This window comes from Saccostrea cucullata, unplaced genomic scaffold (assembly GCF_032062105.1).
Source record: "Saccostrea cucullata isolate Sc308-1 unplaced genomic scaffold, CSIRO_AGI_Scuc_v1 ctg592, whole genome shotgun sequence".
Classification (NCBI taxonomy): domain Eukaryota; kingdom Metazoa; phylum Mollusca; class Bivalvia; order Ostreida; family Ostreidae; genus Saccostrea; species Saccostrea cuccullata.
Genome location: NW_026922940.1, coordinates 135,783 through 163,628, shown reverse-complemented (window position 1 = coordinate 163,628; position 27,846 = coordinate 135,783). Strand labels below are relative to the sequence as shown.

At 32.2% G+C, this 27,846-nt stretch overlaps 1 pseudogene; it reads right to left on the bottom strand.

Annotated features, from left to right (window-relative positions):
• On the bottom strand, positions 1 to 25,477 carry LOC134262841 (G-protein coupled receptor GRL101-like; annotated as a pseudogene).
• Between the last annotated feature and the right edge of the window lie 2,369 nt (positions 25,478 to 27,846).

The window sequence follows — 27,846 nt, the reverse complement described above, 5'->3', positions numbered from 1 at the left end:
TTACTTGCCTACATTGAAATCCAGACTTTCTGAAATACAGCTGACAATAGCATCAGTTTTCTCTTGAGTTATGTCCCCTTGTCTGATTTCAACACTTAATCCTTTGCACTTCCTGTCACCGATATCCAAATCTGAGAATACAAAGATACAAATGTTCCCTTAGTTGTTTTCTAACCAAATTTTTTTTCACGACAAATAAGAAGTACCGGTACATGAGGAAAAAAGAGTTTCAAATGATCTACATGAAGATAATTGTCTCTCTCTCTTATTCTTCAAATATGCAGATATTGTGCTTACATCTCCATTTTTGTGATCTAATTTTACACATTTTCTTATTCTAAATTACATTTATCTTTTACTCTCTACAAAGTCGCCCGCGTTGGACAGTGGTTAGAGCGTCTGCTCTAGAGTCATGGGGGTAAGGATATGATCCTTACGCCGTGGGTTCGAATCCCACCAGGAACTGTAGGAGACTGGTGCTTCGGACAAAATCGTGTAAACCAATATCCCGTGTCACAGTAGGTGCTGGCACGAAGAAGATCACTTAATCAATGATCCTAATCCTGAATAGGGATATAGGTATGAAATTGTAGCTCTCCACCGGTAAGTGGTGGCAACACCATATGAGTGGAAATACTAAAGAGGCCGGGAGTTAAATGCACGTAACAGCAAGTAAACAAATTTTGGAGAAATGTCTAAGAATTAGACCCAATTGTTTTAGAGAGGCATGTATACTTTTACTTGAATAATCATTCAAAATTACTAATTAGTAAGAAATTATACATATTAATAGACGGAATTAAATCAAGTACCTTGTTCGTCATTTTCAACTACATCGAAAACCGCGTGCATTTTTTCACAATATCTTTAATTAAAATGTTTGTAAAACGAAAATTTCAATATGTAGCAAACTGTGACGAAAGTTGTGATCTTCTTTGCACAAGATTGGTTAAAATAGGAGAGGAGAAAAATGGAAGACATTTAAATGTTTTTTTTTTTTTATAAAAAAAATTTTTTGATTGGAAAGTTTGTTTTTTTTTTAAAAACTTTTCTGTGTTATAGGAAACATTTCATTACATGATCTTGAGAGAAATAGAACATGTAATCTGCAATGCAGTAAAATTCATATTTCACTCGGCCTACATGTAAGACCTCGGAAATATGATTTTTCTTTGCTGAATAAATCCTCATGTTTCTCAGGAGATCGTGTAATAAAATTATGATGCATGTTAGAAATTCCTGGTTTGTAAATTTCCTCGGGTAAAACGAGCTACAGATCTGCAGCTACTAAGTTGTACATATATAATTATAAATTCTCATCTCTAAATCTTCTTTAGATTAACTACACCCAGAACTTCCCACACCAATTCCTTTGGATACTTACCATTGTTGTATATAACATAGATACATTGATTATGAGATTTTACTATTAGTTTCATCTATTTTAAAAGGTTGCTCCAAACTTTCGTGGGCGATGTCAATTTTTGCAATACTGCTTTCAAGAAAAAATAAGCTCAATATCACGTGTTAAAAAAAAACTCGTGTGAAGTTTCACTCTATTAAATTATTGAATAGAATTTAATTTACTTCATTTTAAAATCAACCTGTTTTGAAGACCATCGAGCACAATTAAGGACAGTACAAATAACGGTTTATGATTGTCCATTGAATATTTTTTTTAGTTATTTCTTATTAAGATCATTACCATTAATCAGTGCATATACGACTCTAGGCAAGCCATGTGCATAGTTTTCTTGATCAATGGCTGTACCATCAGTTATGATCAGCAACACTGAAATGCCTAAATGTATGTCTATCTACGACGTACCAACTTTTCAAAGATTTTATTTAGATTTTTACGATTCAACAGTTTCTTTTCAGATTGACCTCGTCCGATACAGAGTCTCTGTCACTCCAATACTGCCTGTACCATTTACACACATTACTCACTTTTGACCATTTTTTATTCTTCAAACTAAATGTTGATCTGAGCTGCGATTCAATCTTTACAGTTTTTAAATATGGATAAGTTTGAAAAAAATCAAGATATTGATAAAAAAATAATACAAATCACTGAATTTATTTTTAAAAGATTTCTACTGAATTTAAATTACATATGACGTCAAATAATAAAAAAAGATAAGGCAGCGCTAGGGTTAAACTGCAAGGGTTAGGGTTAGGGTTACAGAAGTCCACGAACTTTTCGAACAACTCTCGTATAACGTAATAAAACATACCGAATATTTTATTAATTCTAATTATATGCAATATCTTTTTATGACCATGCATCAAACATATTATTATTAAAGCTTAAATAATGATGAATTCAAATGAAGTATAATTATTACCGGACTAGTACTTTTCAAATATTGATTATAAGTTATCATATCCCAGGTTTACATATCTTCCACTTTACGTGTAACTTTTTGCACAGACTTACCTTTTATTTCTTCTCTAGGATTTTTTTCCGAAGGGAACTTTGTTACTTGCATCACAGTACTCCCTGTTATACCAACAGTAATTAAAATTTTTAATATAATTCTTTATTAAACTTAAAGCATAAATATAAAAAGAAAGATAAGTATTCATGGATTATACTTAAGACTGTGATGTATTTAAAATACATGAGATTAAAATGTGAAAAAAAGAATACTAGTCGTATTTAATTGTATTTCATAATTAGGAATATGTTCAAAAAATTATTCCATTTGATTTGATTTTAATTAACTGTACTCACTGTGGGAAGTTATAGGTGGAATGACAAACTTAGGAATGTATATATCTTGGCTCTCTTTGTCTTCTGGGTTTTCTTCTACAATCTCTTTCTTCACTTTGGAATTCTTTTTACAATCTACCAAAGCAAAAACTATTATCTCTGACTCTGAATTTATCTTGTAACTAAGGTCAATTGATAAAAAGCTTGAAATCTGTTTCGTTTTAGGAAAAGATATGGTTAATAAAAGCAAGAGTACAATGAAGATACATTTAACCAAAACAAAATACTTAGTGTCGTGTTTGTGTTCAGTGTTTGTGAGATGTAAACAAATCGAACACACCCAGTCCAACATAGCCAAGTTTGAGCACATGTTTGAAGAACTATATACATGTAGTTATTGAATATGAAAAATTCTCCTTGAAGTTGAATTCTTTTTTGTTTATATAATTAAAAAAAATATCGAAAAAATTGTCTTTTTCTCTTTAAAGTTGTTTGTGCTATACTTAAGCAAGGTTTTGAAAATGAAGTTTTTTTTAGATAATTAATTGTGGACTGTAGCTTCCCTGAATTATAGTCACATTTACATAAATCATTAGAGCACTTGCCTTCCTCTTTAGGTATTGTACTATACATACTGGCACAATAGTCCATTGTTTTGATAAAGAACTAAAGAATAGAAAAAATACAAGTCATAATTCATTGTTAAACTCATTAAAAAAAACATAATACTTGTCTTCAATACCATCACTTACATGTTTGCCAGATCAATCAATGAGTCAAAAATCAATGGAAAATGAAATTTCTCTCGGACGGAATATCTCTCTTGTTCATTCCTTAATCAACTGTGTGGTTATATTTTTTGATGAAGAGATAAAAAAAAATATTAACCATGTAGCTCTTTTTTTTCTTTTTCAAAGTGTTGATATATTTTATATACGAGGGTCATTCAAAAAGTTCGTAGACTTTTGTCATAACTTTTTTATTTAACGTCATATTATAACGAAATTTGATAAATATATTTTAACAATATAATGAAAATATTTGAGGCAAAAAAAAAATTGAAAATATATTGATAATTTTCACAATAATCAAAGATTTAAGACAGAAAAATGGGGTCATGGAGCAGAGACAAAATTGACCTATTTTCTAATTATACACTTTATAATGTCTAGACTCATACCTCTAATAAATGGCTCTTAAATGAAATAAAATTCAAATATCTAAATTTAGAATTGTTCAATTACTTCAGATGCTAAAAAATAATGTAATACATTGCTTCATTTAAAAGATATCAATCTTTAAAGGCAGATAGACTTCCTTAAAAAAGCAAAAAAAACGATGACGTCGAGGGACGTCGAGGGACGTCATGGAGCAGGTACCGATAAAATTTTGTTCGATTTCGGAAAACCTTTAAAGCAAACTCTGAGAATGCTTGATGAACCAGGAAATTGCTACAAAAGGTCCTTTGGATTTGTTTATAATGGGAATGACTACTTTTTGAGTGTTAGAGACTTGGAATCGGACCATTAACGGTCTGCGAAGAAGCAATTTCTATTAAAAAAAAGAATCTTGTCAAAGATTTAGTAACGTCATAAATTGTGACGTGCGATTCACTTTGCGGAAATTGTGCAAACAATAGTTACGCGATAAAGAATTTGAAATCATTGACAATTTAACTTAAGGTACTAAAACAAATGTTACTTTTAAATTTGTCTAACACGAGTTCCGTCAAATCAAACGGAATGAAACTTTACACACTGACAAAATAAATGTTTTTACATATAAAAATGTGTTGATCTTAAATTTTGTAAGAATAATATGATGACGGGGGACATTGTCTACGTATTTTTTGAATGACCCTCGTATTTCCTATTTCTAACGCAAAATCACGCTTTAACTTTTCCCTGCAATTTGCGCATTTTCACACACTTGAAAAAGTTCATTTAATCTTCATTTTTTTCCAAATTCTTTCTATTTTTTACTTGCTTGAATCTCATAAAATTAGAAAATTTATTTTCTTGTTTAAAATTATCACGTCATAATAGTATTTACTCTTAACTTTAGAGAAACTTGTAACATGCTATAAAGTGCTTGCGGGGAAATAGTAAAGTCATATTTCTATGACATTAAGTGTATGCTGCAAAACAATTCAGTAAATTGTAGAGTTAAGCTAGAATAATTCACTATATCTTAGTTAGAATTGTACATGTAGCTTGAATAAACAACGTTGCAGTGAATTTTTTAATTACAGTTTGCTATTGTCGGTACTTTTATTCCACAAAAACTCTTGTTCAAACACTGAATTTATATACATAAAAGTTTGAATCTCAAAATCTTATATTATTCCTATATTAACGAAATATTATAAGCTAATAAGATAAGGAAATTATGAAAAGTAAAGTTGTGTTTCCCTTGCATAAGGAAACAAAATCCGAAGAATATTTGAGATAATATAATAACACTCTTGTGTGTGTTTTTGTGTTGAGGTGGGGGTTGAAGTTCAGTGGATGTGATTGGCGGATTTAGTGTTTGTAAGCTGAAGTGCGTGCGTATCGAAAGTTAAGCAAGTAATAATTCATATCAAAATTTTTAACTTGCGACAGGATGCTTTGCTTTGCGGTGCCCTTATTCTAAGATACCCGAATTATTCCTGAGTGGTTGGAAATAGACTGTCTGAAAAATGAAACAAGGTTCGGTTTCAAAACAAATGTGGCCTGTGTTTTTCTGAAAAGCGAGTTCAACAGACTTGCGTGTAAGAACATTGGAAATTCAGAATGACAAATACGTCAGGAAAATTATGAAACCTTCCCATAGTTCCCCCATGACCAGGATTCTATGAGATAATAGCGAATATAAAAAATAGATATGACTTATATAAGGAGAGCAGTTTGCCGAGAGCTTAAGGTGAAGATCTAGTAAATGAAAGATGCCCACATATTTATCAAATTTGAGAAATAAATACCTTTAACGATGCTTTGCAACTTTTGCTTGGTAATATCAGCTGTTTCGGGGCATAATTTGTAGGTAAAAGAAAACCAGTCATACCTATTGGGTTTTTTTGTCATATGCGACAATAGAAATGTATCAAGATTGCCAAAAGTCTCTCAGAAAATAGTTATTTTTATGTTCATTGCCTCTACTTTAAAATATTATCAATTTTAATATAGGAATCTGGATTACTTTTTACACGATTTTAAATTGAATACCATTAAGATACCCTAATTTATAAATAATTCTGCTAAAATCGTGAAGTACGGGCGAAAAGAAAGTTGAAAGTGATTTTGACGTCAAAATTGATCTTTCACCAAAAAACAAGTCTAATGTAAAGAGAAAAAAATTAAACAGATAGCTTCTCTACATTTTATTTGTGATTTGGAGGTCGTGAGTTCGAATTTGGGCCGCGACTGAGCTAGCTGAAATATAAATAGGTATAGTTACTGTTCCTTCACCATGCGCCTGGAAACTTTGTAGGGAAAGTTAAGGGTCCTTCGGAAAAACCTCAAAAACCGAGGTCCCGTGTCACAGTAGGCGTTGGCACGATATAGACACTTCACTGCTCAATGAACTTGATGCCAAGTTAAGGTCAAAATTTGTGAAAAATTATTTCATTCAAATATATCGCACGATGCCTGTAGTCTCGTTCAACCAGACACACGCCTGTCTCCATTAATTCTTTAATCAAACGCCACATTCTAGACTGCGTCTCTTGCAATTTAAAGTTTGAAGATAAGGATCAAAGTTATAAGAGTACACGCTGTTAATAGGTCATTGAATGCACAACTGCGCTCGTTCTTAAGGTCACATCATAAAACATATCTTAAAAACCCATCCATACTTATTAATAAAATGTCCTTTTAAATCTTAATTCAGACGTCATGAAATGACCATTGTTTATTGACAATACGTCGTCGATACATCTAAATGTCGAGTTGAAGGCCACAGAAACTGTTTTCTTTTTTTCATGCAATAGATTTTTCACAAATTCTGCTTCATTTGAATATATAAAAGGTCTGCAAATAACGGAGCGCAATTGGTACCAATTGGAATTCCAATACATTGTTGGAATACCTGGTCTCCAAAAACCTCATAGATATTGTCAATCAGAAACTCAAGAAACTCTGTAATTTTAAGAGCTTTATGAAGCTAAAACCACGTCTTCTTATATTTTGAGAGGAATTAATTTTTGTTCATTTATAGGCTTTGTGTAGATTTTTTTTTAAAAATACTCTAAACAAGTAACATGCTAGGTTCAAAGACTTTCAGATATTTCAAAACAGATTTCTTAAAAAAGATATTAGAATGAATATCTCCTCTATTTATTCATACAGCATATCTTTATTCTAAATACTAACTGGATCAGGCTTAGTGGATTTATCTATCCACTCAACGGGGATGATATGATATGGACAGCTTCTAACAGGAAGATCAAACTTCCGTCCATCAGAATCTATAGTAACATAACCTTCCTTTACACATGTTTCTGCATCTGTAAATGAAAAAAGAATTTATATTCGAGTATATAAATAATAAATTCTTCCAAATCTTTAAATCGTACTTTAAAAAAAGAAAAAGAAACCATAGAATCTGCACGTTTGGATTTTTGATATGTTTTTTTTCAAGATAATTATGTTTCTTGTCGGTTGTTTCTATAGAATGCAAAATCAGCTACTTCCCCGTAGCATTTTTATAGCGTAAACATACTACTGAGTATGTTGAAAGAGTGTATATATGTCTTCATACGAGGATTGATCTAAAAGTTATGTCACAACTTTGAAAAAAATGCTATAAAATTGACGTAAAGCAACTAAATTATACATGATGGAAGCTTTATTTTTTCAAATCAGATCTAAAAAAGTTAAAGGAATATGATGTATACTTTCCAAAATATCGGATTTTAAACAGTGTGCGTTTAAGTTAGTCGCCGCATCTAAATAAAGCGCCATATGACGGATGCGCACCGTCATACTTTTAAGCGTTTTCCCTTCGTTTCATAAAAATATTTGTGATTCGCAAACAGTTCACCAACTCCAATTTCTTTAATAGTTTTGATACCATTATACACTCATTCGTTTCATAATTAAATCCTCTATCAAAGACAAACTTAGAAATTGACATATTCATGTCACTCTATACGTCTGTCTTTCTTTTACGTCAGACACCACTGAACTTTTCCGTCCGATCTCCCATCTTTTGGTCTTTTTGTCCTCTGCTGATCATTCACTGACCAATCTCCCGCTCAAAATTGCTCAAACCATCTATTAAGATGTCTATTTAGATTCTTTATTCTTTAGGACTGATTAAGTAACGTAACTGTCGCTTATGATGATTCCCATATTTTGAAGCAACAAATGCATTACAACTCGTCGAGCAGATTTTTCCTATTTCGACAATCCTTTTCTTCAATTCAACAGAATAAAACAACAATGTTTAATTTTTATCACAAATACCAATGCCGTCATTTAATTTTCAAATCAAAACTAGAAAAATGACGAGAATTGTGTCATTTAAAAATATGGGAGATTAGGTGCTTATTTAGAATCTTTTTAATGTGTTTGTCTTTTTCATTCTAAAATAAAACATTTTAAAATGTGAAATTCCGTTGTGACGCGGCGACACCCTCTATGCTCTATGTTTAACATCTATAAAATAAATTCAAATAAACATCGTTAAATTAAAATTTCAATGTAAATTATATTTATATTGGTGCATCTTTTGGTAAATTGTATTTGATAATGTAACGCCAAATAAAAAAGATATGGACACCGTGATATTACTTTTGGATCAACCCTCGTAGTTCATCCGAGTTACCTGGGGGACGTATTGCTATCTGTTTTGTCCGTCGTCGTTCGTCGTCCGTTAACATTTGAACATTTTCAACTTCCTCTCTTAACCAAAAATCAACTAGTTTTGGCTTATAGCAGGTATGGATGAAGGGAAACAAATTATGAATTTTATAGTCCTTGGCCCCTGGGGCCCGAAGAATGGATCAAAAACTAATAAAATTAATACAGTCCTTAAAAATCTCCTTGGGCATCAAGTAGTCAACTGTTGACATAACTTTAATAAGCATTGAGCTCTCTACCAAGACTGTAAAAATGCAAAAATATAAAAATGCATGCCCAGGGCGACGGTTATGATACTGGGCTGACCTCTGATGAAAACATAATGAAAATGTATTATTTCTTTTAACAAGAGGTCCATGTGCCTTATAGGTCACCTGAGCATCATGCAACAACTTTTTAATGATTGAAGTTAGTTCATGTTTTTACATGTTTAAACTAGACACCATGGCATTAAAAATTTTGAAAAAGAAACCATTAATCATCATAACTATACACCTAAATTTAACGTATTTTCACTAAAATCAATAGAGCCCCGCCTTAACACCAGAACCCCTGACCCAGGGGCCATAAAATTCACAATTTTGAAAGAGACATTCTTGCTCATCATAACTATATACTTAGTTAGAATATTTAATAACCAGGAGCAGAGAAGAAGATTTTTAAACAATTAATGTATTTTCACTATATAAATCAATAGGGACCCACCCTAGCACCAAAACCCCTAACCCAGTGGGCATAAAATTTACAATTTTGAATGAGACATTCTTGCTCATCATAACTATGTGCTTAGTTAGTTTATTTGATACCCAGGAGCAGAGAAGAACATTTTCAAACAATTAATGTATTTCACTATATAAATCAATAGAGACCCACCCTAACACCAGAACCCCTGATGCAGGGGCTATAAAATTCACAATTTTGAAAGAGGCATTCTTGCTCATAACTATGTGCTTAGTTAGTTTATTTGATACCCAGGAGCAGAGGAGAAGATTTTCAAAGAATAAATATATTTTCACTATATAATCAATAAAGCCCCGCCCTAACACCGAACCACTGACCCTGGGGCCACAAAATTCACAATTATGAAAGAGGCATTCTTGCTTATAGTAACTTTATACTTAGTTAGTTTATTTAATACCCAGAAACAGAGAAGAAGATTTTCAAAGAAATAAGCACTTTTACTATATGATCTATATAGCCCCACCCTAACCCCAAAACCCCTGACGCCATTAATTTCACAATTTTGGTAGAGGACTCAATGCTGATTATCATCATGCCAATAGTTTGACTGCTAGATGTCCGAGTAAAGAAGATTTTAAAAGATATATTAATTTTTGTGGTTTTGTCCACACTCCTCAGGCCTGGGGGGGGGGGGGGGGGGGGGGGCCGGGGCCATGTATTTCACAATTTTTGTTCCCCTTTACCAATAGGTGCTGTATACCAAATTTGGTTGAAATTGGCTCAGCCGTTTCAGAGAAGAAGCTGAAAATGCTCAAAAGTTTACGACCGATTAAGGAACGATGAACGACGCACGACGACGGACGAAGTGACTCAGGTGACCTTAAAAAAAACCCTCTCCTGCTTCTTAGTATTTCGATGAAAACCCATGTACATAAATATGATAAAGACGGGTGTGTATTCCTAAGTATTTCATAGCCCCGAACTCAGGGGTTCTGGTGTTAGGGCTCTAACGATTATATTATGAAAAAATATTAAATCTTTGTAAAACTTCTCCTCTGCTCCGGGTTATTACGCTGATGACCTAAGTACATAGTTACAATGTACCGGTATGATAAGGAAGGATATGCCTCTTCCATGATTGTGAATTTCATGGCCACTGGGTCATGCGTACCATTTTGGGTTCTCATGATTAAATACAGAATTGAATTATTGCTTTAAAATATGTTCTTTTGTATTAATCAATGATTTATTTTGAGCAGGAGAAGTCCTTTTCGAAAACTGTCCACCCCCAGAGTCAGGGTTTCTTGTGGGTTAGGGCACTACTGATTATGGAGTAGTAATGAATAGATGTCCATTGTTCCTCTACTCTGTGAGTGCAGATAGGTCAAATAATTGAGTGTATGAAATTTTAAATGTCACAACTAACATGTTTCTGTTTAACTAAAGAATACTGATAAATTTATATCATGATTAATTCCGATTCAAATATTGGATGGAAAACATCGAAGGAAAGATTTCTGGTATGAATGAATATCATCGAAAAATGTCATTTTTAGAGTACCACAGCGCCAAAAAAGACCCCAATTTTTTGTTTCGATTTAAATTTAGCTTTGTGCGTTGATACAAAAAATATACATTAAAAAATTAACATTTTAAACATCGGAATTCAACCTCGTTAAACATACCTTCTTGGCTTCTGAACAAAACGATCAACCTTTCTTCTCCATTGCCATTTTTGAGTTGGAAATTTTCAAGACCACGAATATTGTAGATACATTGGTAATTCAACCCCTCTGGAACTTTTTTGACCAGCACACACCGTCTGGATAAAGACTCTGTGCTACACATTCTTATGAATTATTTACTTGTTCCATATCTACCCCTGCAGGTACTTTCTAGGCTACCCTTGATAAAAAATAATTTCGTAAAAACCGTCCTATGTAGATTTTTCTTCTATTTTCGGTTTGTCTTTGATGACATTTAAATACAGATGTTGATTGATAAACAATACATTTGTTACAATGATTTTAATTGTATTCAAAGATTATTCGTCTAACATTATTTACAATGAGTTCAACATGAATCATATGAGAGTATATTACTTAAATTTAACAATTTAAAATGATTTTGACATTGGAAAATAGGGCTGGATAAAACAATTCGTAAATTTGGTCAATATAGTTTTCAATAGGCCTGAATTTAGCAAAAAAGAGAATAAATCAAAGATAGCAAGTTTTAGAATTTGAAATTTTATAGGAACATACTAAAATTTAGTTATATATTGAATAAAGATATAAAATTCATTTTAATATATTTAACAATTCGTTGTATAAAAATCAAAAATATTTCTTAAAGGTTCTTAATGAGCTTTCGTAATACCATTATTTGAATATAATGTCCTTTGTTGAATTAAGTGTATCTCACTGTCTGTATATATTTAAGGTCCGAAATAACTTTCTGTAGTCGCCCTCTAATAATGAATCTTCAATGCCCTTTTAAAAAACATTAAGAAGAAAATATATGCTTGCTCCGCTCATGTGTTTTTCATACATTACATGATCAATAAGTACACACTATGAGAAGCTACTGCTCATAATTTTTTTTTAAAAAGCTCCTTTTTCTGTCATGAACAATGTACACAAAATATGCAAAATTTCACTTCTTCTTGGTTTAAACTTTTGCTCTGCGTTGTTTGTTTAAGCATCAACTCAAAAACCAGAACATTCATTTTCATCTTATGAAATATATATATTTATACATGTATACTTTTCATAGTAATTTTACACACATTAAGATTCAATATTTGCTTTATTTGTAGCGTTGTAATAACTGCTAAAAATGTTCATCTGAAAATATTTACATTCAGTGTAATTTTCTTTATCAAATTCATTAGAAATCCACGACGTTCAACTTTCTATAACACACGCGAAACCTTGTCACAGCGCGATAGAATACATAGAAGAAACTACATGTATTTTCAGTATTTAGGAATACCAATATGCATATTGTTTTGACACAATTTCATTTTTAAAAAAAACTACCCTCGAAAAATTCACATAAAATACAGCGGAAATGCATTAAAATCTAATTTGTCATTTTATTTCCTCGCAATGTTTATCTTCGTTATTTAACTTTTCAATGTCACAAACGGCTTTTCGACGTCACGACCGGCTATTACGTTTATCAAGCACGCCAATACCGAAGGGCGCTAAATTCACATTAAACATGTAAGAAATAAACAATTATGAATAAGAAAAAATTAGAGAATGTAAATATAAGCATTGAATGTCATATTTTGGGATGTCTTCGGTCCTATAACACACCTGGCCGTGCCGACAAATTATCATACCGCGCTAACGCGGTATTCAATTTGTCGGCACTGCCAGGTGTGTTATAGGAACGAAGACATCCCAAAATATGACATTCAATGCTTAATTATTTGTACATTAGGTTTCGTTTTTTCTTGAGTCCTTGCTTCGGTGGAGGGAATCGGCAAATCTTCTTCATCTGTCAGGGAAGGCTGTTCAAAAGGACAATTAACAAGATATACACTGTACATCACTAAACTTTGCAAAAAAGAAAAATCTTAGAAATGTTACTTCTGTTTGTTTTTCATTCAAGGAATATTAAAATATACCTACCAGATTTCTTTTATTCGGTTTATTAGTCACTATTTCTTTTGTATAGCAGTTTTTCTGTGTACGATACTACAGTATTTGATGCATTAATAGATAGATACATGTATCTGTTTATAATCATACATTGTAGATGGATTTTAACCAATTTTGAAAATTATTAATATCTTTGAAAATTTTAATCTTACCCTGTGGCTTCCATGTCTCATGATTGCAGAAAATGTGTAAATGAGTGGATTAAGAGCCGAGTTTATTGGAAGTACAGCGACAATAATCCACGCATAAACTTGAACAGTTACATCAATACCCATGGACGTCAGAAGCCCTTAATATTAAATTGAAAGATTTAGCAACATAAAACTAAAACAAACAAGTTAATGTAAATTTCATCAAATCAACATTATTTCAAATGTGAAGTATTTCTTACCTATAACTCCAATAGGAATCCAACACAACATATCTGTCACAGCAACTGTAATTAAAGCCTTTGCTATGCCCACTTCTCGTCTTCTTTGTTGACTTAATGAATGCAAGGCCGTTTTCTTTCCCATTCGAACAACATCCGTAAATATTACAAATTGTCCGATGAGTATTGCAATAAAGATGATAAAGTTTGCTCAAACTAATATAATCATAGAGTATTCCCATCCCGCTTTTCGTAGGACAGACAAAGGCAAATAAATACACACCCCAGAACTAGAATAGTAGTCATCGAAATATTGACTTTCTGTAAGGGGTATTAAAGACAGAAGGAGAGCAATGGTCCATACGAAGCTGGAGTTGAGTTTTGATACCCAGATCCTTTTCTTAAGCATTGAAAACGGAAATCTCACAACAAGAACTCTGTCAATAGTGATCAAAAGTACAAATAAAGCAGAAGCCTCGCTAGAAAGAGTAGCCAGTACACCAGCAAAAATGCAATAAGGACTGTGTCTCCATGAGAAATATTCAAAACCATAACGGCCACTAAATCCTATATTAGCACTGGGTATAATGTAAAGATAAACACCCATAAAGAAGTCTGCAAGACCAAGATTTAAAGAATAAATGTCAAATGTTGTGACTGCTTTATTCTTTACATGATAAAGTCTGTAAAAAATAGCAGATATATTCCCAAACAGAGCAAGAAGAGCAATATACCAAATGATTATTCTAAGAATATGTAAATCTATCAAATTGTAACAGGAGGATATTTCATTCTTTGGGGCTACACATTGAATCTTGATGACGGCTTTGAGCTGTGCACAACAGAGTGTGTAAGAGTCTACATGAAGATAAAGAATATTCATAAGACATTCCCAAACATTCCCTCAAACATTCCCTCAACCACTTTAACATCATTATTTTGTATGCTGAGATATTGCAATCTTGATAGATACATGAAATGACCACGGTTAAGATTTCGTAGATTATTATTTGACAAATCTAAATGAATAAGTTTAGTTGATTTATCAAAAGCTTTCTTTTGGATATGTGTCAAACGGTTTTCATGAAGAATAAGGTACAAGAGGTTAGGCAAGTCATATAAATCTTCATTATTGATGTTTAAAATCTTATTGTAAGAAAGATCTAAATACTGTAACCGAGCCTCTGATTGTCTGTTATCAAGAGTGTAGTTCAATGATGTGATCAAATTATGATGTAAATAGAGCAATTGTGTGTATGATATAAGTGTCCATGTCTTCAAGAAGTTGTTACTTAAATCAAGTGTAATGGCATCATAGAGAGAAACAGGTTGTTGTTCAATCAGATTACAAACACTGAAGTAAGCAACCAAATAACGTAGGTTTTGTACAAATCCATAGAATCCTTCAGATTGTGACAATCTAAAATGGGTGTCCCATAGAGTCCCTTGAGATTGGTGTTCTTATCAAATAGAGAGCTTTTATGAACGTACCATTCTTCAAAATAAACCCTTTTGCCATGAAAGTTAAGCCTTTGAAACGAGCTCTCAATTATACGCACGTATTGTATCTTATCTGTGCCATAAACAAAGAAAGAGAGGTAGTCAATTTTACTGTATTTGATTGAAATCCTCTCAATATTCTGATTTTCACCAATTTTGAGAAATTGAAGGGTACAGTTAAAAATGTTTAGCGCCCTTACATTGGGAAACTTTTCCTTGGTTATTTCTTGGTTTTCTTGAACAAGACCATGCCAGGTTATAAAAGTAGCATAAGTTGGCACGTTGTCAGAAGAACAGTTAACAGACAGACCAACACGGAGACAGTCACGGGGACAATACAATAAACAGATTTATGAAGAATTTGATAGACACTGGTCCTCCTTGAATCATTTTCTGTTCTCTGTGGATAAATCTCTACCTTGAATTTTACTCCAACAGGAAGGGTTACAAACAATAATAAACAGATTTATGAAGAATTTGATAGACACTGGTCCTCCTTGAATCATTTTCTGTTCTCTGTGGACTGTTCTGTGTTTGAGGCAAAGTTTTATTTCGAAGCAATGAACTTCCGTTTATCCTGCATGATGATCTAATGACATCCCAATCTGGAACAAAGTCATTGGCAAAATTGCGAGAAAAATACAAATAGTTTAGCACAAAGGCATGCTAACTGTTATCTTTACCGATTTAATTATGCAATATCAGGAGTAAAACTAAATGTTACAAATTCGTGAATGAAATTAATCATCAGAATACTACATTTCAAGTAACTCTTTTGTCAATTCTATTGGGTTTTTTTTTTGAGAATTTGTTTACAAGCTTACAAACATTGGGACACGCTTGAATGAATACATACTGCAAATTTTTCATCCTCTCCTCCTATACAGTCGGGTTCAAAATAACACACTTTGTCCAACAGAATACACTGACTTCTTTTATTACTACATTTGAATTCATTGGGACTGCACTTTTCTGTAATTCAACAGAGAGACAAGAAATTAAACATGTCCCTCCCAACGCATTGTATAGCTATGAAAATATGTTGATTTGAATCTTAATAAAACTCGAAATTGATTCAAAATAATTTTAATTTTGATAAATTAAAAATTCATAAACATGTTCTTTATTTTACCACATATTCCGTCAGTGATTGTTATATTATCAATCAGAAGAAATCCATATGTAGATCTTGGAAGCATTCCACGAAAAACCACCTTAGGTAAAAAAAAAATAAGTTTACAAGAATAGTAAAGGAAGGCAAATTATTATATTAATATTAATTATATTATACATGTTTGTAAGCGCATAATGATAAATCTCTACCTTGAATTTTACTCCAACAGGAAGGGTTACAGACCCACTCTTTAATTTGATTACACGTGACTCGTGGAAACTTAAATGCTCAGTCAGATCATATGGCGTGAAGTAATTTTTAATAAAACCCACAACAAGGGTGTTATTTTCAAAAGCCAAAAAATCATATTGGAGACAGCGGTGATTCCTTGACATTGCGATTTCTGGTGAGACTACGTCAGTGACTTGCATAACGATTTTATCGTCAGTGTAACTTCTTATAGCAGCAAGAACATTGTTTTCGTCAAGTTTACTAAGCATTTCAAGAAAAGAGTGAGGAATCTTAGCTCCAAGCACTACAAGATAAAAAGGAAAACTGTTATAAAGATAACATAATCTTTGGCTAACTAAACATAATTAATACATGTACTACCATTTTTATGTGTTCAAAAATTCTATTTCTATGATATTCAACTAATGACGGTACAACATTTATAATAAAACAATAGAAATTGAAAGCATTCAAACTCTGATCCTTAAAAAGTGGGACAGGTATCATGGAGATAAAAGCATTCCTTGTCGTCGACCTGTAACATCCACAGTGAGCTCTCTGTCTGCATTAGGTAATCAACGTATTAATAGACAAATAAGTGAGAAAACATTATATGATATTGTCAGTCTCTATTCGACCAAAAGATAATGTTTTTTTGCAATCAAGATCAAAATAAGATTGTTGATTTCTTGTTAAAATATCAAGTTATTTATCCGAAGTCTGATTTTCAATATTTCTGTAGCTATAGGCATTCTGCACGCTTTCTTTGCCAAACGTCTTCAGCTTCATTTCACAAAATTTAGATATTCATAGTTTAACAACATATAATCTAGAGATACATGTATGTTGTACAAAAAATAAAACACAACATGGTAAATCCTTCTTATCATATAGTTTACACTAACATGCTTTAATTTCATATGTTAAAGTCAAGATTAAATCATTTTGTACCATCCGGACTTTAAAACGTAGGGACCTTTTCTTATACGGGCAGGACCTTTTCTTATAAAAGGCGGACCTAATGTGTTATCGTATTAGGTCCGGTCGGACCTTTAAACGAGGCAGACCAAATATTATGCTACACCGGCTTCCGCGTTCTGCCATGATAACACGGGCTCTACACAAAAAATTACTGTACCTCGAAAACGATGACGTCACATCACACTAATGACCCTCAAAAGTCTAGTTAAAGTAAAGACGAGATCACCTGTGTGTTTCCGACGATGGTGTATATCGAGAAAAAAGTTATTTAATTGTTAAATGTTGGTGATTTGCAATGTAATAACGTTTATTTGAATTTGCATAAGCATGAAGTAGGGTTTTAACACGTATATGATTAAATGGCTTTCATTTTTAAGCAGAAATGATGTCAGATAGAGTAAAAAGATTTTGTTTAAAACCTTTTTTTAATCTCAAAAGATTGAATGAAATTATTCAACCCACTATGCCATTTATAATTTCTTCAGTGTATGTTATAATAATTTCTAAAATATTTATGATTATTTTATGCCCCCATAAGAAATGAAAGACAATTAAAGAAAAATAACAAAGTGTATAATGGGAAATATAATATGTATAATTATAAATAAGTTTAGTATTAATGGTTCTTTAGATGTACGTGGGTTGATCCAAAAGTTCGTGGAAATTCTTTCTAGAATTTTATCGCGATTTGATAAAAGCAAACAACAGGCATATTCATGAATCAGATATAGAGTCATAATGCAACAATATTGGAAAATTTCACCACTTTCCTATGCAATTACCAATAAGGTCACACGAGCATACTGAAAATGGATAGTTGTGAAACCTGGGGGAGACTTCGACATAACGTCAAGTTAGATAAGTCACGTCACGTTATAGTCTAAGCATCTCGCCCTAGTGCCTAGTTTGAAAAAATAATTCTACAAAATGCTGCCCCTTTCTTCATTTTTTTTCTAAAAGAGCCTGGTTATCCTCTCGCACTAACTAATCTTAATTTTTCATTCATATTTCAAAATACTACCCATCTTTCCATATGATATTCCAATTTCAGTAGCAATAACAGGAACAGTACTTCAGCTGACAACGTCCATTACCTCTTAGTTTGTCTACGGGGGATACGCACTAAAAACAGAACCTCCAAAAAGCGAATACAACTTTAATCTTACGTCCCTGGAAGTTACATTTTTCTTAAATTTCTTATGCCTTCGAAATTTGACGTTGTCTAACAACTAAAAGATGAACAATAAATTATCAAATTATAAACTAAATATCCAATAAAATCAGTAAAACTCTCTCACAAAGGTTTATAAAAGATCAAGCAATCGTACTCATGGCATAGTTTTCGTGTTATATACCACATAGGGAGGTTTAATTCTTATTTCAGGTATGAAGAATTAAAATGATAATAAACGCGTTAATGTCTCCCCCACATTTCCAAACAACCTTTTCTATGGCAATTGCCATAGAGTTACTTTTTTTAAAATTCAAAATATCCATCAAGTGTCTATATTTTTATTTTAATTTTCAAATAATTCCACTTAGAAATAAATAAAACATGAAGAAATTCCACAAACTTTTGGATCAACACTCGTATTAATTACCCCTTCACATAATGCATACAAACTTTTTGGCCACAGGCCAACTCTTACTGCATAACAGTTAAACTGCACCCTCTGGTATCAACATATATAACAGACATCCGTGCGACTATCTTGCCGCCTGGCGTCTCTAGGCTGTGTGTTTATTTGTTTATTGTTTAACGTCCCTTTCGAGAATTTTTACTTATATGGAAACACCATTACTTGCCGTTGGAGGGTTGCAAACTTTGCCTTAACTCGGCACTCGGGACTAGAGAACATAGGAAATTTTGGTTTCGTGCCAACACCTACTGCGTCAAGGGACCTCGGTTTATACAATCTCATATAAATGATTGGTCTCCACATCTCGCAGCGGATCAACTCCTTATTCCGCGACTCTATAGAGCATGCAGATGCTATAACCACTTCTCCGCGCAGCTACTCAGCAAATTGTACAAGGGATAATCGCACAAGTACAGCAACATGTTTGTCACCTGCTGTTATAGCGGAATTTACGTTTCCCGTAAGATGTTAAGTAAGAGTAACAGTGGATTTGGAATCTGTGTCACGTGATTTAGAGTGCTTTCCTTCTTCTGGAACAGCTTGTATGTTTTTGCCTTCATCCAATTCTGTATTATTTTTTTAGTATATCTCTGAAGCATTCTGTGCAGCTCATAGGTACCTTTGTGAATAATTGTTGCCATAGAGATTCGTCACTTGCTAGGCGCAGTGGTTAGGGAGTCTGCTATAGAGTCGTGAAGTAAGGAGTTGATCCTTACGTCGCGGGTTGGAATCCCACTGTGGGACGTGGAGACCGGTACTTCGGTTGTAAAAGGTGTATCATTTAACATTGCGCAAATCATTGATTCATATTTTGAACAGAATTGCGATTCTCAATCATTTACCTTCGTGCTAATTCGGGGACTTTTAAATTTTTGATAAACTTGACAAGACTTGAATACATCATTATATGTAATATTCTATCTACAAATCTGGTTATTTGAAATCAAAATAAATTATTGTGGATGTTCAGTATATGTAGACTTTTCACAAAACAAAAAAACAAAAACAATGAAAGGGGGGGGGGTGCGATCCGTACCATTACTAACAGTCAATTCAGAATGGCAGACACAGAAACGCATATTTATTTATTTTCTATAATAGATATTCATGTATCCGATAGTTACTTAATTGTCTAAATTCCTCATTTCTATGTTATGGTTTGAATTAAGGGACCACCTATCATCCCATTTTTCGCCAACAAATATCGGCCTTGAAAATAATGTTAGTCAGTAATGGATTTATGCCAAATACCTGTTCGATGTGTGAAAATTATAAGTCTGTTTGAAGCCCGTAAGAGCATAGAATAGTATGAGGCACATATCTTACTTAAAACATTGCCATTTAACAGGTCGAGACCACAACATTATATGGAAGGCAATTTTCAACACGTGACGATGTCTTCGTCACGCCCGTTCTCCAATCAAGTGAAAGATTCACAAAGCAAAACAGTCTACCACGTGTTTACGATTCAATGGCTACACGTGGTTTTCGTCGGTTTACTGCACAAAATTTAACTCGTCACCGGAAAAACTGTAGATCTTCTTTATAACTTTATTAGACCGAAATTGAAAGATTATATTCTGAAGACACTGCTCCATGCTCAAATTTAATATTGGAGTTGTTTTAGATGATTAACAGTTGCTTCGAATATCGTACAAACGCTTTGACTTTTGCATATACATAAAACAATTTCTGATAATATTGAGGAGTTAAATGATAATTGCACAATTTCTCCTGCTGTCTAAAAAAAGGACCTATATACTACCTGCGAGAGTTATGTACACGTATATCACGTGAAAAAAACTCAATGTTTTATCGACACGATAGCACTTATACGTCTCTTTGAACAATGGTATACTAGGCTGATGTATTATAAGTTGATATAAGGCTTCATAAAGCAAATTTTGTAAATATGAGCATTAAAAATGAAAGATTATACATTATTTTAAATATTTGTTTCAAAAATTTCAAAAAAGAATTGAAAATAAGTTTCCAAGGGACAATTCAAGTTGCCTTTAATTTTCAACACAGCTAGGTACTTGTAGTAGCCCACAATGCATTGCGGCTCATTCAGCAGAAGGTAAAGTAAACATATTAGCTAATTTACATGCAAATTTATTCTGACGACAGAAAATCTAATGGTCTCGACCTGTTGAAATGTCCAAAAGTTACCTGGAGGAATCCGATAACTAATCAATGGGGGTTCTGGTATCCATTGTTTTCTATTCGTCTGATACATAGATAAAAGAAATGACAGTAAAAACAGTGTTTCCTTTCATTCATTCAAGCATAGTCGTCCGGTGGAGAGGGATTTTTATTTTGGAACATTTTTATTCACTATATGTATAAATTAACATTGGTACAGATGTAATTTTGGGTGATATTATTACCATCACCATGGAAAGTAAAAAAAAATGCAGTTTTATCCTGAAGTTTTAGTTTACATAACGGAAATTCACAGGTCTTAAAGTGCGGTCATCGGGGAAAAAACCTTATAAAATTAGGAGATTCGCAGATTCTTTCTCAGAAATGGATTTTAATTCGCTTATTCAAAGTGCTATATCAAAAAAACTTTTAAAAAGTGGAAAGTATTGATTTTGAGAAAGGTTAAACCTGATTTTTTCCCAGTGATTTGCTATTTTGTAGCAACTTAATTTCCTTGCGATTGCTTTTCCTGAATTTTTCGATAATATTTTCTTTTGGTTTCTTGACATATTTAATCTTTATTTCACTCTTTTTTCAATCATATTATCGGATTGGTAATTATTATTATCGGACTGCTACAGGTAAATTTTTTAATGCAAAACAAAGGCATGACATCACAGCAATGTTTTAAGTTTTGTTATATGCATATCGAGATGCGTTACACATTGAAAAGTGGCTCGTATGATTTTCATGCGTTTGGCTATTCGCATGCGAAAATCATACAAAAAATGTGTGAGAAGTACCACATGCGAATTTTATGCAAATGCCTTATACAATATTTATGCGAAATTCATGCGATTTTCATGCGACCGTTATTTCGCATGATAAACATGTGAATTTCTTATGAAGTTCATGCAAGCCACTTTTTCCTGTGTACTTTTCGTACGAATGTACGTATCATTACAAAAATGTGTTGCTGTGAGCATCTTAAAAAAAAGAATTAATAATTCGCCAATTGTTTGTTTTTAGGTGACAGGCATATATCGGGAAAAATTATTTATAAGTTAAAAGTTAGTAATGTGCAATGTAATAACGTTAAATTAAATTTGCATTAGCATGTGGCATGGTTTTTAAAACATGTACATGATTATAAATGATTTCACTTGCAAAAACAATGATTATTTAAAAATGTTATGTACAAAATAATTTGTATTTTATTTTAATCTCAAAAGATTGAAAGAAATTATTCAACCGACTATTAATTTCTTCGTTGTATGTTTCAATAATTCCTAAACTATTTATGATATTTTATCACCCTTTCTTAAGAAATAAAAGACAATTAAAGAAAACTCACAAAGTATATAATGAGAAAATATAATAGGTAATATGAAATATAAATAAGTTAAGCATTATTGGTTCTTCAGATGTATTTATTTACCCCTATACATGTATACAAGGTAAACATGTACATACATTTTTGGCCACAGGTAACATCTCTCTCTCGAGAATTACTGTAAACGTATTACATTTAGCTGTGTATTCTTTTTGGCGCTGTTGGCGGAAAGCAATCTCCGCTAATTCAAGTACAACGCTAAATTCCTCGCAGAATTATCCTATGAGAAATGAAATTAACTCATGCGCTAAATCGAGTCCACGCTAACTAATTTAAAATGCTATTTCCGCCGATTATAGTACGCGCTAAATATGATACATTTACGGTATTACTTATATGGAGACGCAACCACTTGCGGTGGAGAGCTGCAAACTTTACCTTTACTCGGGACCATAAAGCACAGGGGATTTTTTTTCGTGCCAACATTATAATTACTGCTACACGGGAACTAGGTTTATACCGTCTCATCTTAATAATCGATCTCCACATCTCACAGTGGATTAACTCCTTACTCCTCGACTCCATAGAAAAGATGCTATTACCACTGCTCTACGCAGCTACTCAGCAAACCGTACAAGGAATTATCGCACAAGTACAACAACATGTTTGTCACCTACTATTACATGTATAGCGGAATTTACGTTTCCCGTAAGATGTTTAGTAAGAGTTATTGTGGATTTGGAATCTGTGTCACTTGATTTAGTGTGCTTTCCTTCTTCTGGAACAGCTTGTATGTCTTTACCTTCATCCAATTCTGTATTAATTTTTAGTTTATCTCTGGAGCATTCTGTGCAGCTCATAGGTGCCTTTGTGAATAATTGTTGCCATAAACCTCACTGAACTGCTCTAAATATTTCGAGGTTTTTTGAGTACTCTATTTGTTATTTCTGTGTTCTTGAAAAGTATTCCAGTTTATTCTTTTTATTTCACTTGTTATTACTCCCTAGAGAATATCACGAGATCTCACTTTCCTTCGAAACATGCATTGTGTGCTGATTGTAAAGTAATTTATTCAATGAGTTAAAGCCGCTTGGTCCGATTCTAATCGCTAAAAATATATATTCGATTTTCTTCTTGAGAAATAATTGTCCATAAATTGTTTCAACTTTTGGCAAATTATATCCCCAAAGTCCTTTTCTTTTAAAAGATATCAAAATTCAAAAGTTAAAAAAATAATTTTTGTTAGGTCATACAAAAAAAAATCCTATGTTGATCATTGTTAATATTGCGTGAAGTCACCTTCGAAATATTAAATTTATCGCTTACATGTTTAACTCATGAAGAACGAACCCGAGCATTTTTTCACAACAAAGTACATACATATATAAACCTGCACATATATATAGCTCTTTAAAAAAAATCATTTAAAATATTTGATCTTCCTTTATTCTTTAAATATGCATATTTATATAAAAATTACTATATAGATTATATTCAATTAACTTTTCAATTTTGAAAAGTTGTATTATGACTAAGGCTTCTTATAATAGAGAAAAAAAATACTCGGGTTTGAATTATCTTCATTATTAGATATATCCGATAAACTTATTTTTGTTCAAAATTGACTTCACAACAGATCTTAACTTCCGTCAGGAACTACTGTTTGTCAATAAGGTTTATGATCTGCGTTTTTCATGTAAGGATTGTTGTAATAAACTATTAAATCAATCTTATACTTTCTTTTTATACATTATCTATGTAATGAAGTACTTTTATTGTGTAAGATAATTTGTGCCTGTTTCGGGTTAAGCGGCTTTAATGTCTCATGCATTCATGTTTTAACAGCAAAAAAATTACAGAACTACTCTCAAGAAGCCTGAAACAGCTGAAAAGGAGAACACCGGTTGATGGGGGATTATTACGTACTCATGGAACCTGATCACAAATATGCTTTACAGGTCTGTGCAAACGCACTTTGAAAATTTTTTTCAGAGTGCGTTAAAATTGGGACAAATTCAACGCATTGTGAAAAAAAGTTCAAAGTGCGTTAATTTTGGGACACACTCAACGCACTTTGAAAATATAATTCAAAGTACGTTAAGAATGTACATAAATATTTTTGCCATGGGGAATTTTAACGCACTTTGAAAAAAAAAATGTTTAAAACAAAAACTCCATACATAGATTTTACCATATTCCCAAGTCAAGGGTTTTTGATCCGCTCCGCTCAACATATGAGATCTTAGCAATTAAAAGGAACAATTTGTATTATTTTTTCTGTCGAAAACGTTTTAATTTACATGTCCTCGTTTAAACTCAACTTTTTTTTACTTAAATTATGTAGATACCGTCGGTAAAAAATTGAAAGTAGAACACCCCCCACCCCCAATCAAACGTAAGCCAAATTTCCAATGCTTATATAATATGCAAAACATCTGTGTTGGTAAGACCCCCTTCCCGGTACCGATGCCTATGCTACACCCAAATATTATGTATTTGCATAACTGTAATGACATTGAAAACTTTCAATGAATTTTTAGTTTGCATATACCGGTAAAATGCATGCGTACTGGAAAAATTAAGTACAGTAAAACATTTAAGAGAGAAAGAATTTTCAAAGTATAGAAGAATCAAAATCGCTTACTTTCAGATCCTTAAGTGACCTCATCACCAAAGAGTTATCAAACAGGTTCAATTATTCATCATACCCAAGATTTGCAAGAATATTGCCATACACATATTTTCAAAGTGCGTTAATATAGTCGATATTAACGCACTTTGAAAAGAAATTTTATTTTTTCAAAGTGCGTTGATGTTGTCCCAAATTTAATGCACTTTGAAAAAAAAATTCAAAGCGTGTACTTTTTCAAAATGCGTTGTAATCGTGTTTGCTCTGCTCCCGATTTAATTGTAATTATTTTCATGAACATTTGAGCTAAAATACGGTTCGTTATCTGTATATTTTATAGGGAAAAAGGCACCTATTTCTTCTTAAGATTAAAAATCGTCAAAAAGTGCATTTTAATAAAGTGAAAAAGTAGAAACATTCAAGATTTCAAGGAAAAAGACTAAATAAAACTGTATTAACGTTTGGTTATAATGAAAAAGGGTAAAAAGTACGAACTGTTATCGATCTCATAAAACCTTTTAACAACGCAAAAATGTTAACAGGGCATAAACAAGGACTCTTTGAAATTCTATCGGTGGTTTCAGGTGCCTGGGAAGAGTAAGCTTACCCAGTTGATTCGTCATTTCGTTACAAAAACAAAGATATCGTAATTTTTATAAAACAGGTCTAGCAAAATACGATCCCCTGATCAGTTATATAATTATGGTAAAAGTCATTATAACGACCATAGTTTTTAAAATGGATCATACTTTGGGCATGATCTTGAGTAAAAATAAGTTTGGAGACATAGACACCATGTGCAGATGATAAGGATATATTGCTACATAAATAAGGAAAGTTGACGATGAAAAAGCTGAGGTCATTTTGTTTGTCATATTATTTTTTACTGTTAACGTTTCAGATATACGTATCGAGATTTTCACTATCGTATTTTTAATCTGCTTCGTTTTTCCAAATTCTGAAAAAGAGAAACATCTATCTTGACAAGTTATGTTTAAGGATATATAACAAGGAATACAAGTAATATATAAAATAATATATATTGTGTTTAGAAAAAGGTTCATTTATGATTTCGTGAGCAGTGTTACTTTAATACATCACTGTTGCATAATTATTATTTTAGAATCAATTTTGAATTCTAATATATATCAAATTACAATATACACATCGACTGAGGTTGAAGAGGCTGTTTTTTTTTATTCTAAATGATGCATATTTCATTTGTAGCATAGTTTTTTTCTTTTGATATACCGGTATAAGACTAAGTTTACATCTGACTAATATTAGAATGAAATAAATATAAATGAATAGTTCTTTTTTCGGTACAAGAGAGAACCTCTCAATTAATACTAGTATTCATCAGAAGTATTTCGTTCACTGCGAATGGGTATTGAAAGGTCGAATGAAAAATCCGAGTATGCTTTACTTGCATTGGTTAATACTATAGTGAGCTCCAAAATATTCTCGTCTCATGCAACTGCGGCCAGAATGGGAGAGGATCGTACATTTTGACCGTGGTTTGCGACGTTCCAAAGTTTTCACTATAGCAAATCAAGGTTCCAAAGTTTTTACTTTGCTTTTCTAGTTAATTATATTAATCTATAGTTAACTACATAGTTTTCTATAGTATTTTTTTGTTAGGGATAGTCCGCTATCTAACATCAGCCGTGAAAAAACTGTCTAAATTTCAGAATTATAAGCAGAACCGACTAACAGGCGAGTATGAATCGTACATGTATACTGAGATAGATAATTATTTACTGACAGTTGTAGTGGAGACAGACTGAAATATTTCTAGTTAGGAATAGAATTAACCACTTTTGAATAAAATAAGAAATTATTGTTTCTAATAATTCAAAACATAAAGTACAATGCATTGATATGCTTGGAGTTTTTGTATTTAAGGCATGTCATTCTTGGAGCTTCTTAATTATATGTTAAATCGATTCCACTTGGTCAATAGCTCATCTGATTCTAAATTTATAAAGTAGCATAAATGCAAGGAAAGAAAGAAACACAGAAGTCTTTCTGTGTGCTGTCCAGTTGGCAAAAATAAACACGACTTAGAGTTCTTATTGCAATGACATTTATTTAATTTTCATATTTTATCGTTATAAAAAAAACAATACTTTGATTGGAAATAGTTACTTTAAGACCCTGGGTAGCACATGTAATTTAGATGATAAAAAGAAACGTAGATTGCATATAAAGCAAGTCTGTGGCAAAATTTTCAAAGTAAAGGGGAGGACCTCCAAAAATGGAGATTAAAAAATCCTTAATCTTCCCAAAACCATTAAAGAAATGTTTAACTTCAGAATGATTCTTCTCTGGTTTCTGACTAGATGGAATATTCAAAGTATATTTGTTGATGTTTCTTATGTATTTAGTCGTAAGAGGTTTAAAAGACCATATTTTTCTTTCCTCGTCACAATTATACAATTTGAAATAGAAATGGTAAACTGCGTTTGAAAACTAGCAGGGACTATATTTTTTGTGGAATTTTGGCGTATGAAATCTTCTTTTCTGCCTCTAAAAATTATTATAGAACATTGAATTTAGTTATAATGTTTACGCAATCAAAGACTAGATGAAATGTTCAAATGTAAATTAAATTAATAATTAGGGACTAAAGTTTCAATATATATCAAATAAATAAGATTATTCACACATACTAAAACTATATTTGCTTTTAAATGCTTCAATCTAAGTACAGATTTGAGCCAAAAATCCGTAAAAGGTGTTATTTCTCTCTTAGTAAACGACCAAAACTATAAGTTTTTGTAATATTTTGTACCTTTATGTGACAACTTTACTATATGTGAAAATTGGAAAAAATTAAGTATAGGAAGCATATAAAAATAACTTATCAATTTTTTTTAAAAAATTAAGAAAAATAGAGGAAATTATGATTAGCAAATATCAATTTCATTTAAATTATTCATGTCAATTCGATAATATCATCTTATTGGCCCTGTATGGTACTATCTTTTTA